General features: G+C 40.7%; 1 long non-coding RNA gene across 1 annotated transcript; it reads right to left on the reverse strand.

The window, feature by feature from the left end:
- Positions 1 to 374: 374 nt before the first annotated feature.
- LOC133745768 (uncharacterized) lies at positions 375 to 4548 on the reverse strand. The gene is made up of 5 exons (XR_009863771.1): positions 4043 to 4548; positions 3554 to 3959; positions 2601 to 3131; positions 1420 to 2493; positions 375 to 1261 (listed from the first exon to the last, which is right to left on the reverse strand). It is a non-coding gene; the product is annotated as an uncharacterized LOC133745768 (long non-coding RNA).
- Positions 4549 to 15221: the final 10673 nt, after the last annotated feature.

Genomic DNA, 15221 nt, shown 5'->3' on the forward strand with positions numbered 1-15221 from the left:
CAGACAACAGTAGTAAGTACACGCTGTTGTTGGTTAACTTGTCACACAACAGAAAAATATGGCGACTGTTGTTGGTTGTTCCTTCACACAACAGGTATCATAAGTAACTGTTGTATGTGTGAGGCTCAGTGTTGAATTCTTCACAAGTCATACAACACATTGTTTTTATACCGTTGGGTGATTTAACATTGGACAACTGATACATATTTGTACTGTTGTGTGAGTACTAATGAGACAACAAAATTTTATAGGAACCGTTGTGTGATTACAAGTTATTTGTTGTGTGATTAACGACAGATGCGTATTCATACCACGTAATTTAATTCACTATTAGTCATGCATTATGGATATTGTACCTGGAAAATTTGCACAAATATAATGTTCAATATATATTACGTAATGAAGTACTCTAATTCAAGCGTCTAATGTACCAAAAGAGCTAGCAGCCTTTGTTAATCATCTATACATTCATGTATCCACACCATAAAACCAAAAAAGAAGGCATTCTAGCTAGCTTGATAGCATCCTAGCTAACATTGAAAAATAGCAAAAGCTGATACAAACAAATCTCCACTGGAAAAGTTTCGGGTCATTCCAATCCTAATCATACTTCCTCTTAAGCACAATCCTCTTCTTCTGCATCTCATCCTGGTCCAGCCCCGCAATCTCTCCAGCGTTCTCGATTGCCTCAATGACAGCCGAGAAGTAGCAGAACAAATTATGTATGTAAAATTCAACACAGTCCTTGTTCTGATGGAGGATGACTGCTTTGCCCCACCAGTCTTTGGCATCCATGCAGCTTCTGATGTAATCTCGCTTTCTCTGAAAACTGTGTAGAGCTCCCTCAGAGGTTCATCTAGGCCCTTCCATTTGGTCTTTTTCTCCTCCAATTTCAGGTTCAGCCTGATCTCCTCCCCAATTGTCTCAAATGCCAAAGTCAAGATATCAAGCAATAGACAGCACTGCCCTTGATTGATCTTGATACCATCTTGTAAGACCATCAGTGCCTTCATACTCCCCAAAACCTCTCCAATACGCCGGAATTGTTCCATTCCGGCCCAGTAATTAAAGTTTCATAAAAGGGTTATCAGAAATTAAACAACACATACCTCCTGAAACCAAAACGAGATCTCAACACCTGCCAAAGATCCCAATATAGCTAGCCAACCTATTTCATGAACAAGAACACAGATGCCTCATGCAACCTTTCAACAATCCGATCATGCTCAAGCTGCCGCAGCCGGTTCCCAATAGCCACGTACTACATATATAAATTACTCACATCAACAAAAGCAAAACCAGAAGAAGAAAAATGAAATGTAGGTTTGACCAAAAACCAATAAAGAAAAACCCGAAGAATAAACGAATGGAAGTTAGGTTTGATCAAAATAAGTAAAAACCAGATGAAGAATAACAGACCGGTGTTCTGGAACCAAAATAAGTAGAGGTCCTAGCTCCTCCTGGTTCAGGTGGTTTCCTTTAGAAACAAAAACTGAAAAACGAATTTTGGGAGACAAGAAAACTGAATCTACGAGGCGGCCGTTTCGTCACCTTGTTGTATTATACTCACCGGTTCAATTAAGAAGACATTCCCTTTCATACATAGACTGACACACTCACTTCACAATTACGTACTTGCAGTATCATGAAAGTGCCTTCTACAGACAAAACAATGACTAAAATTACCTGAACCTACCATGACACACTCACTTCACAATTACATACTTGCAGTATCACAATTACATACTTTGATCTTTCAACTTAAGTAAATAAATGAAAAATCTTCCAGCAACAACCAAACCGAAAAAGATTGTCAACAAAACCAAACAATGTGCCTTAGCTGAACTAGAACACCATAATTGACATAAGGGAATCCATATCCAATCACAACTCACCTAGATAACAACTCCCAGCATATAAAGAATCTGAATAACCTCAAAAAACCCAAGAACCGAACGAGAAACAAGAACACAAAGAGAACCAGATATAAAGCAAGAACTATGGTCAGCAATTTATACTAGTACAAAAACTTATACCAAGACTAAACTAAAAAATTACAATCCAACTAAGAGAAGGCTATAAAAACTCATCTCGTCCAGCACAAAGTCATTTGAAACCTACCGACAACAAAGATTAATCTCTAATGGGATGTTCCTGTTATGTCCCCAAGACTCAATGGCCATTTATTCTATATATTAGAAGCGTAAAACCATCATTCCAATGGCATGACGTAGGCCTTTATGACAAGTAAATGTTTTGTAGTACTTGTTCTCCACTCATAGTGGCAAACAAAACTTAATAAACCAGAAGTTTCATGTCAGTCATTCACACATCTCTACTAAGCAACCCAGTTCCCATAAACATGATGTACTTCACATATAAAAAATAATAATAATTGCAAGAATACTTGCCAGAATCCTTGCTGATCAGCAAAATGCTGCAACACACCTTGTCTGATACTTTAAGGGTGAAATGATTCTCTTGAACTCAAGTCTGTCAGTAATTGGAAATAATTATACAGTAAGCCACAATTGGAAGGATATTCATATTAATCAGGAAATTTATATATAAGGCAGCAAACAGAACATAAGCAACTATACCTTATTATTGTAATTGATGACAAATCCCCCCAACCCCTTCTTGATGTGAAGCATTAGCAGGAAGCATGCAATTTTGTATATTTAGATAGCTTATGATTGACCAAATCTAAAGATCTAACTTCTATTTTGAAACCATCTTGTAAGCAAACCAAATAGATTAGATAGGACAAGAACAATAAACAATTAGAACAAAGTTTGACACTCACAGTGCCATTGCGGATTCGACCGAGATGTCTAGCTGCACCCATAGTGCTTTAAAGAGTAAAAAGCCAATGAAGATGACCAGCAGATACAAAGGATTTCTCCCATTAAGGCACAAAAATAGATAAGTATAAATAAACAACATGTGGAATGAACTAGTTCCAACACACACACACACATAATGATCAATGACTCTCTCCATTTCTATCAGGATAGTACTCAGGACCTTAAGAAAGAGCTATTCTGAAAATTCATTCCATATGCATTTATAACAATTCTTCATCATATACTCAGGAGTTTGACCTATATCTATGATACGAAGCCTCTGCCCTGAAAAAACAACATTAATCAATGAGTTGCAGAGGACCCCAAAATAAATTCAATAAAGCACAACATTGAAATATTTGTTCGAACTATAGTTGTAAATTACTCCACAGAGCAAGCTCCAAGTTGTTAACTAATCTTGATCCACATACTGATAAGCCAGGACTTTTCTTTAATTTAGAAAAGCAAAATAAAGAAATAAAATAAAAAAATCTAGCCATGATCTAGAACTTAGAACTGGGGCAAGTTTCTTTAGACACCTAGAAGATATTGTCAATATTAACTGAATTGGGTATGGGAACGATTATGTTTCTGCTGATATACAATTCTTTCTAAGCCTTACAAAATAAACCAGTCTACTTGTATAAAAACAAACTATTAAACTTAACATCAACCCCAATCAAAACAGCAAAAAATGGCTTACTCACTCGAAGTTTTCCTATGCTTCTCCTCTTGTTGAGATATCTTGATGATCTCCAAGCTGTGCCTGAAGTCCTCATACACTCCCCCAACCCGAGACTCAGACTCATTCTCTTCCATCATCCTCAACTTGACCAACCTCTCACTCAACTCCCCCAATGTAAACTCCTTCCCCTCCTCGGGCCTCAACTTGCTCAGCTTCTCCCCCAACTCTTTATAGCTATAAATCTTCACAAACTCGGTCTTCAATGCATCCGAGCTCTTGTCTCCGCTTCTCTCCTTGTCCTTATAAAACAAACTCGGAAGTGCTCCCTTGCTAACACGGTAACACCCGCATCCTGGGTGGGATTCATATCCAAACTTTTCGGAAACCTCAACAAACCCATTGGAGAATGGAGATCAGTTGAGATTTCCCTATAATCAACAAACCCAGTAAACAAAATTTCAGATTAAAGAATTGATAGAGGGATCGAATTCAATAAACACAGTAAACTAACCCAATGGCGTCGCGACACCATCCCCCACGCCGGAGTCGGCGTTCTTGAGCCTTTGGTGAGATGGATGGATGTGAAATCGGCGTGGACTCAAAGACTCTTTCTCGACGGCGGGTTTGGGGTCGGCTAAGGCATCGTAGAGGCAGTTGAGGAGGACCGAGAGGCCGTCGGCGGAGAGGGTGTGGATTATTTTCTCGAGATTTTCGACGGAGATTTGGTAAGAGTGATTGAGAGTGTTTTGAGAGCTAGAACCCGATATCTAGGTTTTGAGAGCGATTGAGAGTGATTGAGAGTGTTTTGACTCGGGCTAGAAAGTTTTGATAGTGATTTAGAGTTCTGATAGTGATCGAGAGGGAAAGAAGGTTTCTGGGTTCTTTTTTCTTTCTTTCTCTCGACAGATAGCTAAGACTTGTCTAGGTTTGGTAAGACACCAAGACTTGAATACTTAAATAAATTTGTCATAGAAGAGTTAAGTTTATCATACAACAGATAATTAAACAACTGTTGTAGGAGAGTATACAATGTCAAAGTAGGGAGGGAAATTTGGCTGCCTAGCTAGGTTTGGGGGAAGCAATTCAAATAGATTTGAGCCTTCACACAACAGAATCCCCACAATCTGTTGTGTCATTTTTTATATCACACACTCGGTATACCTAGTAGAAGGTATCAAATTTTTACAACATTGCCGCCCACTCAAAATTTGGAGCAGAATTTGGCGCCCCGTTCTATTCACACAACAGAAACAACTACACCGTTGTAGCATGCAGAATTCTTACAACAGATGAAACATAATTATGTTGTGTGATTAAATTGGTGAACTTGTCTTGGGAGGGAATTTTGAGCGGGATATCTGCCGCTAAATTTTGTGTTATTTAGACAACAGAACATGCCTAATTGTGTTGTGTGATAGAACTCTGAAGAAAAAGTCATCAATTTGGTAGCATTCCCACAACAGAACTTCATTAATACCGTTGTACAATGGAGTTCATGTTATCAGACGACGGTAAAATTTTAATCTCTTGTCTGATGGGTGTTGTGTGATGCAGTTTTTGTAGTAGTGTTACTGCCTGTTACTCTATTTAATCATGTGAGGGGTATAACAGAAGTTTTGTTGATGGAGAAAATTGTAGCTTCATTGTGCAAGCTAACACTGGATCATTTCTCTAAAGAGATTATTTACCATCTTTAGCTGTTATTTAAATTTGGAACAATCAAAGGTTTTGAAAAGGTTGCAGCATTAGCTTTACCATTACGGTTTTGAGAAAAGATATATATCAACGGAATTACACATTATATAAATCTCAGGTCTTTTGAAAAACAATACAATGAGATATGATAGATTTGGAAAAACAAGGTCAGGCAGTCCAAAATCCTTGGTTTTCTGTGAACCAAATTGTAGTTTTGTCAATAGAGCATTCTCACTATGACAGTATTTTCACTTTATTAGTGATTCACAAGTTGCGATACAAGCTTCCAATACAACTCTTCACTTACTATATAACCATCTTATTCTGCAGCTGTATTACCGTAAGCTTAACACAGAGTGGCAGTGGTGTGGTTTCTTTGTTGTTGGTTTTCTTGCAATTAAATCAGGTGAACAGACTATTTGTTATTTAAGTTTAACAAAATCAAATTCATTACTGTCTTCAATTTCTAATGTTAATAAAGAAGTCCAGTTTTTGATAATACCATTTTCTGTAACTCATTGAGATGCTTCACAATATGTTTACACATTGCTATGGTGATATATATAAGAATACTCTGGCTATATGTTTTATATGTTGTCATATTTTATCTACTTATTCATCATTGTCCTCATCACTGTTTCCCTTTCTTTTTTATGCGTCTTTATCTACTAAAAATTTCATTCATTATTTTCTATGTAGTTTGAGCTTGAAGACTGTCTATACTGAACAAGTTGGGCAGACGTTTGGAGAGTTAAACATTGTGCTCTGAGGTAAATATAATCAGTTAAAGGCTTCGAGGAATCAGATGATAGGAAGTACTTCCTAGAGCAATTCAATTAGGAACAGTTTGTCTCTTCACAAAAATACTATTGCAATTGATGTAATATATGGTATTTTATCAGTTTGATTGATCATAAAGTCATTTTCAATTATATCTTTCATTATTGTAAATTATTACCAACAACAAATCCCGCAGCAAAGCGCGGGTACCATTGCTCGTTATCATCATCGAACACATTTAAAGGCAGTTGGATTTCTTCTGAGTTGCCTTGGCTGATGAAAGGCATGAACCATTTCCACTTGGAAATTTCAGCTCCCTCGAAGTAACATAAAACAGACTGAGGGCAAGACCAGTCCTGTAAATATATGTTCAAATGTCAATAAAAAGGCCAAAAACAAAGAAATAATAATAAAAATTACGCATATGTGCGAGAGAGAGAGACCCAATTTCTATATTTTTGTGAGTACAATTCAAAGTATTTTTCCCGTGGGGTTCTGGAATCCCGTTCTTTCATTCCCTCTATATGAGGGCCTTGCAATCGTATCAACTATATCCATGCTTCTACCACCAACTTATCGTGAGATTCAAGAGAATTTTCCCTCTGCATGCACCGGATGATAGTATCAGCAAATCCTTGTATATCTTCCTGGTACAGAATACGGAACCCACATGTTTGAGTCTTTACATGAGGGTTAGCATCGATCGAGATGATAAAGTCCATTGCCGTTGTTAATGTCTGAGTGAACAACACTTCGGGAATCTGTGCCCGCGGTATGTAAATAACCAATAATTGATGATGTTCTTCTGACAATGGCCTGACCTGCCCAAGTTCTTGACAAACCATTAAAAATTTATCCCCAGTTTTTAGTGCAACAGATAACAGATAGTAGTCCTCGTTCATTGTCTTCCCCACTTCCTCTACAAGTGATGCGTATATTCCAAATCCCATCCACTTCTTGCTCTTGTGTAGATTTTGAGGCAGCTCAATTGACATTATGGCCCAAGCTGACCTCGTATCAGAGACAAATTCCTCATCAAACCAATTTAGTCTTCCTCTGAGGTTAAATTTGAACATTTCAGAGTAACCGTTTAGTGCTTGGAATATTAAAAATGCGCAATTCAAATAATTAGTAACCTCTTTTATTTCAAAGATAGAGATTGGAGATTAGAGAGATATCATATAAACTAGCTAGAGAGAAACACAAACGGATCAACCTCAAGATATCTTGGAAGAACAGATTCAAGGTTCTTTCTCAACACAAGCGTGGATTCTTCTTCCAAGGGTGGAATGAATTTCTCACTGCAATATTTAATTGAAAATGCATTAAAGTACCCAGATAGTAATATAAAACCGGCATTTAAGTAGTTGGGCCAGGATAATCGGTAAAGCGGCGTTGGGCCAGGATATTCTGAAAATCCATCCAGCATCTTGCTCATAGACTAGACGAATTCCACATTTCTGGACCACCATGGATGGATTGGTGGTTTCAAATGTAGCCCTCACTACAGTTGATCGATTTAACCCTCTCTGTGGGACCCCCAAACGATCTATATAGAAGATCACAAGCAGATGAGAACTTGATCCAAGACGGCCTGGTTCGGGTTCCACCACTTTTGGTTCCAGACGCATAACATCAGTTTCCAATGTGATTTGATACGAGTAAGTAGAAAAATCAGGATCCGGCTCAATAAGGGAGAGAGCAGTATGCCCCTTGACTGAGAATATAGCACACGCGCTAAATCCCTTCCACTTGTTATCATCGGCCAGATTTTGAGGTATCGAGATTGATATGGGATTTCTGGTGGATATAGTGCCGAACCACTCTGGAATTTCATCTGCAGGATGTATGTACCTGAAATCTGAGCAGGGAGGCATCTGCAACGTAGAACACAAAAGCATAGTTAACTAGTAGTATGAGAAAAAGGATAGATTTATAGATATATGCTCCGTTTTTGTTGTGAGAGAGAGATCCTACTTGGTCTAGAAACGTTGGATTTGTCACTGGCACTTGATCAACTTGTTTCCCCTCTGTATGCTCCTGTGTCACAGACAGGTTCATCAATTCCGTCTCAGTTCTTGCAACACCAATCGATAGGGGACTTGGTGAGACTCCAAGCGCTGAAGAATTGAGGGAATTGACAATAGCCACTCCCGACTCCCGTGATTCCTGTAGAATCGCTGTAAATCTGTATGTAATTAGGATTTTATTTAATTAGAATATCCTGTAATTGTGGAAAGATTGTTTCCTATTAGAGTTAGACTACTCCTTTGTATTTGTATATATATATCCTCATTGTGGGATGAATGGATTTATCGAATTAACCCTGAATTGAAGTATTCTTTTCTACTTGGTATCAGAGCCTAGTTCAATCCTTTGAACTTGCGCTGCATCCTTTGAATCCTGAACCCTGAATCCCGAAGAATACCACAAATCGCTGCGTACCACCACCGTTGAAATCAAACCATCCTGAATTTCAAACCACCATCACCCTACCTTTTTTTCCAAAACATTCATATCCATCTTGAAACCATTGAAAATCCAATCCTGCGAAAATCATGAATTTCTCAATGATGCAATCAGAGAAACAGGCTATGGGGCATTCGGTAACTACCGAATTTTCTGTTATGGCCCAACGCAAACAGGGTCCTCCTCCAGGCTTCTCAGGACCTTCTCCACACCGTCCTCTAGGTAAACCAAATCCATATGCAAACAAAAGGTGCATTATCTGTGGGGAATTAGGTCATAGCAAGGAGCGGTGCTATGAAGTGATTGGTTACCCTGATTGGTGGGACTTCACCAAGAAACCGCGAAAGAATCTGGGCAAGGCCGTTGTTGCTACTAAAGAGGAAGTTTATCTAGACAATGCCTCCGCTAATGTAGCGCAGTCAGGTATGAAGGGTAAGGTTACTTTTAATAGTACATGGATAATTGATACAGGTGCATCTGACCATATGACCAATGACCCAAGTCTTGTGAAAAACCTTAGACTTTCCCCTCAAGACGTTGTCTCTACTGCTGATGGTACTCCAACTCCGGTCACCGGAGAAGGTTCTATTGCTTTATCTGATACCTTAACCCTTGAATCTGTCTTAGTTGTTCCATCACTAGCTTATAATCTCCTGTCTGTTGGTCAAGTTATTTTAGCTCTTGCATGTATTGTGACTTTCTATCCGTCTTTCTGTGTGTTTCAGGACATTCTGACTCGACGGATTCTTGGTTATGGTGTTAGAAGGGGGAAATTATACTATCTGGATCTGACAGAGACTGGAAAGAAACAGAAGCATCTTTTGGGACAAGATAATCAAAACAACGGGGTAGAGAATGCGAAGGAAGCTGTATGGTTATGGCATCGCCGTTTAGGTCATCTATCCTTTCGTTATCTTAAGAAGCTGCAACCTCAATTGTTTTCAGTTGTTAGTGATTTGGATTTCCACTGTGACATCTGTGAACTGGCCAAGAGTCACCGTATTTCATATTCACCAAGTCTTAATAAAAGTCTTGTTCTTATTATGAAGATTCACTCCGATGTCTGGGGTCCTGCGAAAATTCCTTCTCTTTCTGGAGCTCGGTATTTTGTAACATTTATTGATGATTGCACTCGCATGACATGGATGTCATTACTGAAGAATAAGAGTGATGTATTTGGAATGTTTACCGAATTTCACAAAATGGTGGCAACTCAGTATCAACAATCCATCAGAGTGTTTCAGTCTGACAATGGTGGAGAGTTTGTGAATGGCCCTATGATTGAGTTTTGCCGGTCACATGGAATTCGTCATCAAACCTCCAATTCTTATACTCCTCAACAAAATGGTTTAGCAGAACGGAAGAACAGGCAGTTGATGGAAGTTGTTCGTGCTTCCTTGTTTGGCATGAATGTACCTCGGTCCTATTGGGGCGAAGCAGTGAAATCAGCAGCATATCTTATCAACCGTACTCCTTCCCGGGTGATTGAGTTTCAGAATCCTCATCAGAAGCTTCATACACTTTTGACCATCCCTTCTTTGCCTAATTTGGAGCCCCGGGTGTTTGGGTGCACAACTTATGTTCATATTCCCAAGCCTTAACGTAGCAAGCTTGATCCCCATGCCCGTAAGTGTATATTTGTTGGTTATGCTGACTTCCAGAAGGGTTATCGATGTTATGATCCTCTTACTGGCACTATACATATATCTCTTGATGTCTCATTCCGTGAATCAGAGCCATATTACTCAGGAGGAACTTCTCAGTCTTCCCTTCAGGGGGAGAGAGGTTATGAAGGGAATCCTTGTTCTATTATTGATTTTGATGTCTTTGAAGACTTGGAAGATTTGGAGGAACGATTTGAAGGTAGAAATTCCGAAACAGAAAATGCGACTGCCGAATGGAGTAATGCGACTACCGAACGGAGTGTTGTGAATTCCGAAACAAGGAATGCGACTGCCGAACAGAGTGTTGTAAATTCCAAAACAGAAAATGCGACTGCCGAACGGAGTGTTGTGAATTCTGAAACAAGGAATGCAACTGCCGAACAGAGTGTTGTTAATTCCGAAACAGAGAATGCAACTACTGAAACTGCCGAACAGAGCGTTGTGAATTCCGAGACAGAAGAGACGACTTTTCTGGATAATTTGAAACAAAATCAAGACGTATCTGAAGCTCACACATAAGATATTCCCCCTTCTGCCTCACCAACTGAAGATCCCAGTCAGAATGATCCACCGCAGGTACCCCCTAAACTTTAATGAGTCTTCTGGGTTAGAAAGTGTCGAACCTAGGAAATCACAAAGGGTTACCAAGAGAATTCCTAAGAAACAATATGAACCAGATATCAAAGCCAAAGCTAAATACCCTATAGCTAATTTTATGTCTAACCATAGGATTTCTGGGTCACATGCACTTGTTGTTGATCAATTATCTACTGTATCTATTCCTAGTAACGTGCAGGATGCATTGACGAATCCAAAATGGACCAAGGCGATGAATGAAGAATTGGAAGCTCTTCAGAAAAATGCAACATGGGAGCTAGTACCTATGCCGGTTGGAAAGAAGACTGTAGAATGTCGTTGGGTATTTACTGTAAAGCTTAATGCAGATGGAACTATTAATAGATACAAAGCGAGGTTGGTTGCCAAAGGATATACACAACGCTATGGGATTGATTATGAGGAGACTTTTGCACCTGTGGCAAAGATTAATACTGTCCGGATTCTAATCTCACTTGCAGCAAACAAAGATCGGCCCTTGCACCAGTTTGATGTGAAGAATGCGTTTCTTAATGGGAATTTAGAGGAAGAAGTGTACATGGATATGCCCCCAGGTGTTGAGAATTACCCAAGTGATGTTGGCAAGGTGTGTAAATTGAAGAAGTCTTTGTATGGCCTAAAGCAGTCTCCAAGAGCTTGGTTTGGAAGATTTTCAAAGTCCATGAAAGCCTTTGGATATAGACAGAGCAATTCTGATCATACCTTGTTCATCAAGCGCAAGAATGATAAGATTACAACTCTTATTGTGTATGTTGCTGACATGATTGTTACAGGAGATGATCCGAAGGAGATAAATGAATTGCAAAAGTATTTGTCAAAGGAGTTTGAAATGAAGGATCTGGGACAACTAAAGTATTTTTTGGGTATTGAAGTTGCAAGGTCTAATAAGGGGATTTCACTTTCACAGAGGAAATATGTTCTTGATTTACTTGCTGAAACGGGGATGCTGGACTGCCGACCCATCGAGACACCCATTGAGATGAATCACGGACTTGCTATCTATCCTGATCAAGTGCCAACTGATAAAGGGAGGTATCAACGTCTTGTAGGAATGTTGATTTATCTTTCACATACTAGACCTGATATTGCTTATGCTGTGAGTGTTGTTAGTCAATTTATGCATTGTCCTAGTGAAGAGCATATGGATGCAGTCTTTCGTATTTTGAGGTACTTGAAGAGGGCGCCAGGTAAAGGGTTACTGTTTCAGAAAAAAGATGAATTGGAAGTTGTTGGGTACACAGATGCAGATTGGGCTGGTGATAAAGCAGATAGACGTTCTACATCTGGGTATTTCACTTTTGTTGGAGGGAACTTTGTCACTTGACGTAGCAAAAAGCAAAAAGTCGTTGCCAGATCAAGTGCAGAAGCTGAGTTCCGAGGTATGGCACATGGAGTATGTGAAATATTGTGGATTCGTAATGTCTTGAAGGACCTGGGTTACAAGCTTAAAAAGCCTATGGATTTGCATTGTGATAATACAGCTGCCATTGAGATTGCACATAATCCAGTTCAGCATGATAGAACAAAGCATGTGGAGGTTGACCGTCATTTTATTAAAGAAAATCTTAACAGAAAGGTTATTCGCTTTCCATTTGTAAACTCAGAGGAGCAATTAGCTGATGTTCTTACTAAAGGAGTGTCCAGGAAGGTATTTGACAGCTCGGTTGACAAGTTGGGCATGATAGACATCTATGCACCAACTTGAGGGGGAGTGTAGAATCGCTGTAAATCTGTATGTAATTAGGATTTTATTTAATTAGAATATCCTGTAATTATGGAAAGATTGTTTCCTATTAGAGTTAGACTACTCCTTTATATTTGTATATATATATCCTCATTGTGGGATGAATAGATTTATCGAATTAACCCTGAATTGAAGTATTCTTTTCTACTATTCCAATACTTTGATTTGATTTGGGTAATCCTTCAGTGAAGTACAATCATGTGCATACAGTTCTTGAAGACTATACGGAAGCTTCTTGGGCAGTAATTCAAGCTGTCTGCAGTTACTCAAGTCCAGAATCTCGAGCTTTGAGAGTTGACAGATACTTTCAGGTAACAGTATGATGAGAGTAACCCATCCTTGGCATTATCATGAGCAACGTGGCTCATTTATAACCACTGGCGGACCCAGCTTTTGTTTTCTATGGGGGCGGATCCAATTATATGTATATATATATAATTGTTAAAGGTTAAAATGTTAGATTAAGTAGGGGCAAAATGATTATAAACCTAAGCTATAAAACATTGTGTACAACTGATCAAAAAGAAAAAAACATTGTGTCCAAAATATGAGTGGGTGCGTGAGCCCCCACTTGCCCCCTAGGTCCGCCAGTGTTTATAACTCTGCCCAGGACCACAGCATATGAGTCACCAGAGTTGATATTTTGTAATCCTTATCATGACAGCTAGCTCTATCTTGTCTGTTTGTTATTTCAATTGCTTATGTACTGTGGACCAAGCCATTTCATTGGCATCGAATAAATGAAGTAGTATTAAATTTCCTTTCCTTTTCATTTTCTCTGTTCATCTGTTCTTTCTGCAAATTGCATCCCATCATCTGGTATCAGAGCCATGACCCGTGGCCTACAAAATCCCACCCCATCCGTCCCCTTCTCCTCCGCCCTCGTCGACCCACCACCCCCCGCATTAGCTCAACCCTCTTCGTCCTCCAACGCATCCGATACCCAAGCCCTCAACTTTCAAAACACCATAGACTTCCTCCAAAATCAGAATGAGGACCTTCACCATTCCTTCGAAACCTTTCAAAATCGAATGTCTGCCCAGTTTGCAGCCTTGCAAAACACGGTGGTCGCCTTCTTGGTTCAACGTCCACAACCTCCTGCTAGCTCTATTTCTAGCTCCCCACAACTTACTTTTGAGTCCCTGAACTCACCTTCCCCCATCTCTACTCCGGCAAGCGGTGCCTCTAGCTCGGCTCCGTTGCCTATAAGCACCACCACCACTCTCCCACCAACCACCACTCTCACACCTCTCCCACATCCCACTCCATCTTCTCTGACCCCTATACCACAGCCCCAATATTCTTGGCCATACCCTCCTCACTTCTACCCACACCCACAGATTCATCACTCCCAACCTCCTCCTGGGTTCTATTACACCGCCGGTCCCTCAAACCCGGCCACCTATTCCACCATCACCAGCACCACTAACCCTGTGCACTCCGACTGACACTCACATCAAATCCTACCCCCACTCCCCAACAAACAACCCATCCACATACAGACTACATTTTCAAACCACCCAAAATTGACCTACCCCGTTTCACAGGTGCTGATGCCATGGACTGGATAGCCATAGCTGAGCGTTACTTACGTGTCAACCGAATTCCCCTGCACGAAAGAGTCGCCATAGTATCCTCACACTTTGGGCCAGTTGCTTCCGTCTGGATGAACACTTTCGAGCAGCGTCACCCATACTCCACCTGGGATCAGTTCCTACCAGCCTTCCTGGAACACTTTGGAGCAGGCAGCACCACCGATCTCAAATCCCAGCTCACCCACCTACAACAAGAAACTTCGGTGGATGAGTTCATCAATGAGTTCACGAAACTCTCATGCCGAGCTCCGGAATGGTCGACGAGCACCTGCTACACATTTTTCTCGGTGGCCTGAAATCCGAGATCCGTCACGATGTCATTGCTATGGAACCTCGCTCGCTTTCCCATGCCCACCGCCTTGCACGCCGTTATGAAGCCAAGGTCAAGGACCTGCGTGCCGCATCGAGCTGGAATTTCCGCCCCCAAACTTGGTCTATGGGCAAACCAGTCAGTGGGCCGCACCACAATCCCTTCACAGCTACCTCTGCCACCCATGGTCCCATCTCCACACCACAACCACCCAATTCCAACTTTGTATCGACCGGTAGACCCGCTGGTCCATTCCGAAAATGGAGCCCAGCTGAGCAGAGGGATCGACGAGATCGAGGACTCTGCTATACATGTGACGAGTCGTATTCTAAGGGCCATGTCTGTAAGAAACCGTTTCTGGCCATCATGGAGTCGCCGCTGCCAGTCCTTGCCGATGAGTCGCCGGAATTTTTTGATGCTGTTACAGCCTTAGAAGCCTCACCCACTGATCAGGAAGACATCATTCCCTTCACGCTATCACAAACTCAACCATTGGAGCAGTGATGCGTATGGAGGGCTTTATCCTCAACACCCCAATCCGGATTTTCATTGATTGCGGCTCTGCTTCCAACTTCCTTAACCCGGCAATTGCGCATCGGTTGGGTCTCCCAATCTACCATGATTCCCCGCTCCAATTCACCTTTGCCTCTGGCCATGATCTCCGCCCAGCTGGAACAGTACACAACGTGCAGGTACAGATACAATCGTACACTTTTGCCGGCGATTTCCTCCTTCCGGTAGTCGGTTGTGACTTGGTATTGGGGGCAAAATGGCTAGATAGTTTAGGCTTCATTGGTTGGCACTTCGCTGAAAAGGTT

Source organism: Rosa rugosa, chromosome 4 (genome assembly GCF_958449725.1).
Source record: "Rosa rugosa chromosome 4, drRosRugo1.1, whole genome shotgun sequence".
In the NCBI taxonomy this organism is placed as follows: domain Eukaryota; kingdom Viridiplantae; phylum Streptophyta; class Magnoliopsida; order Rosales; family Rosaceae; genus Rosa; species Rosa rugosa.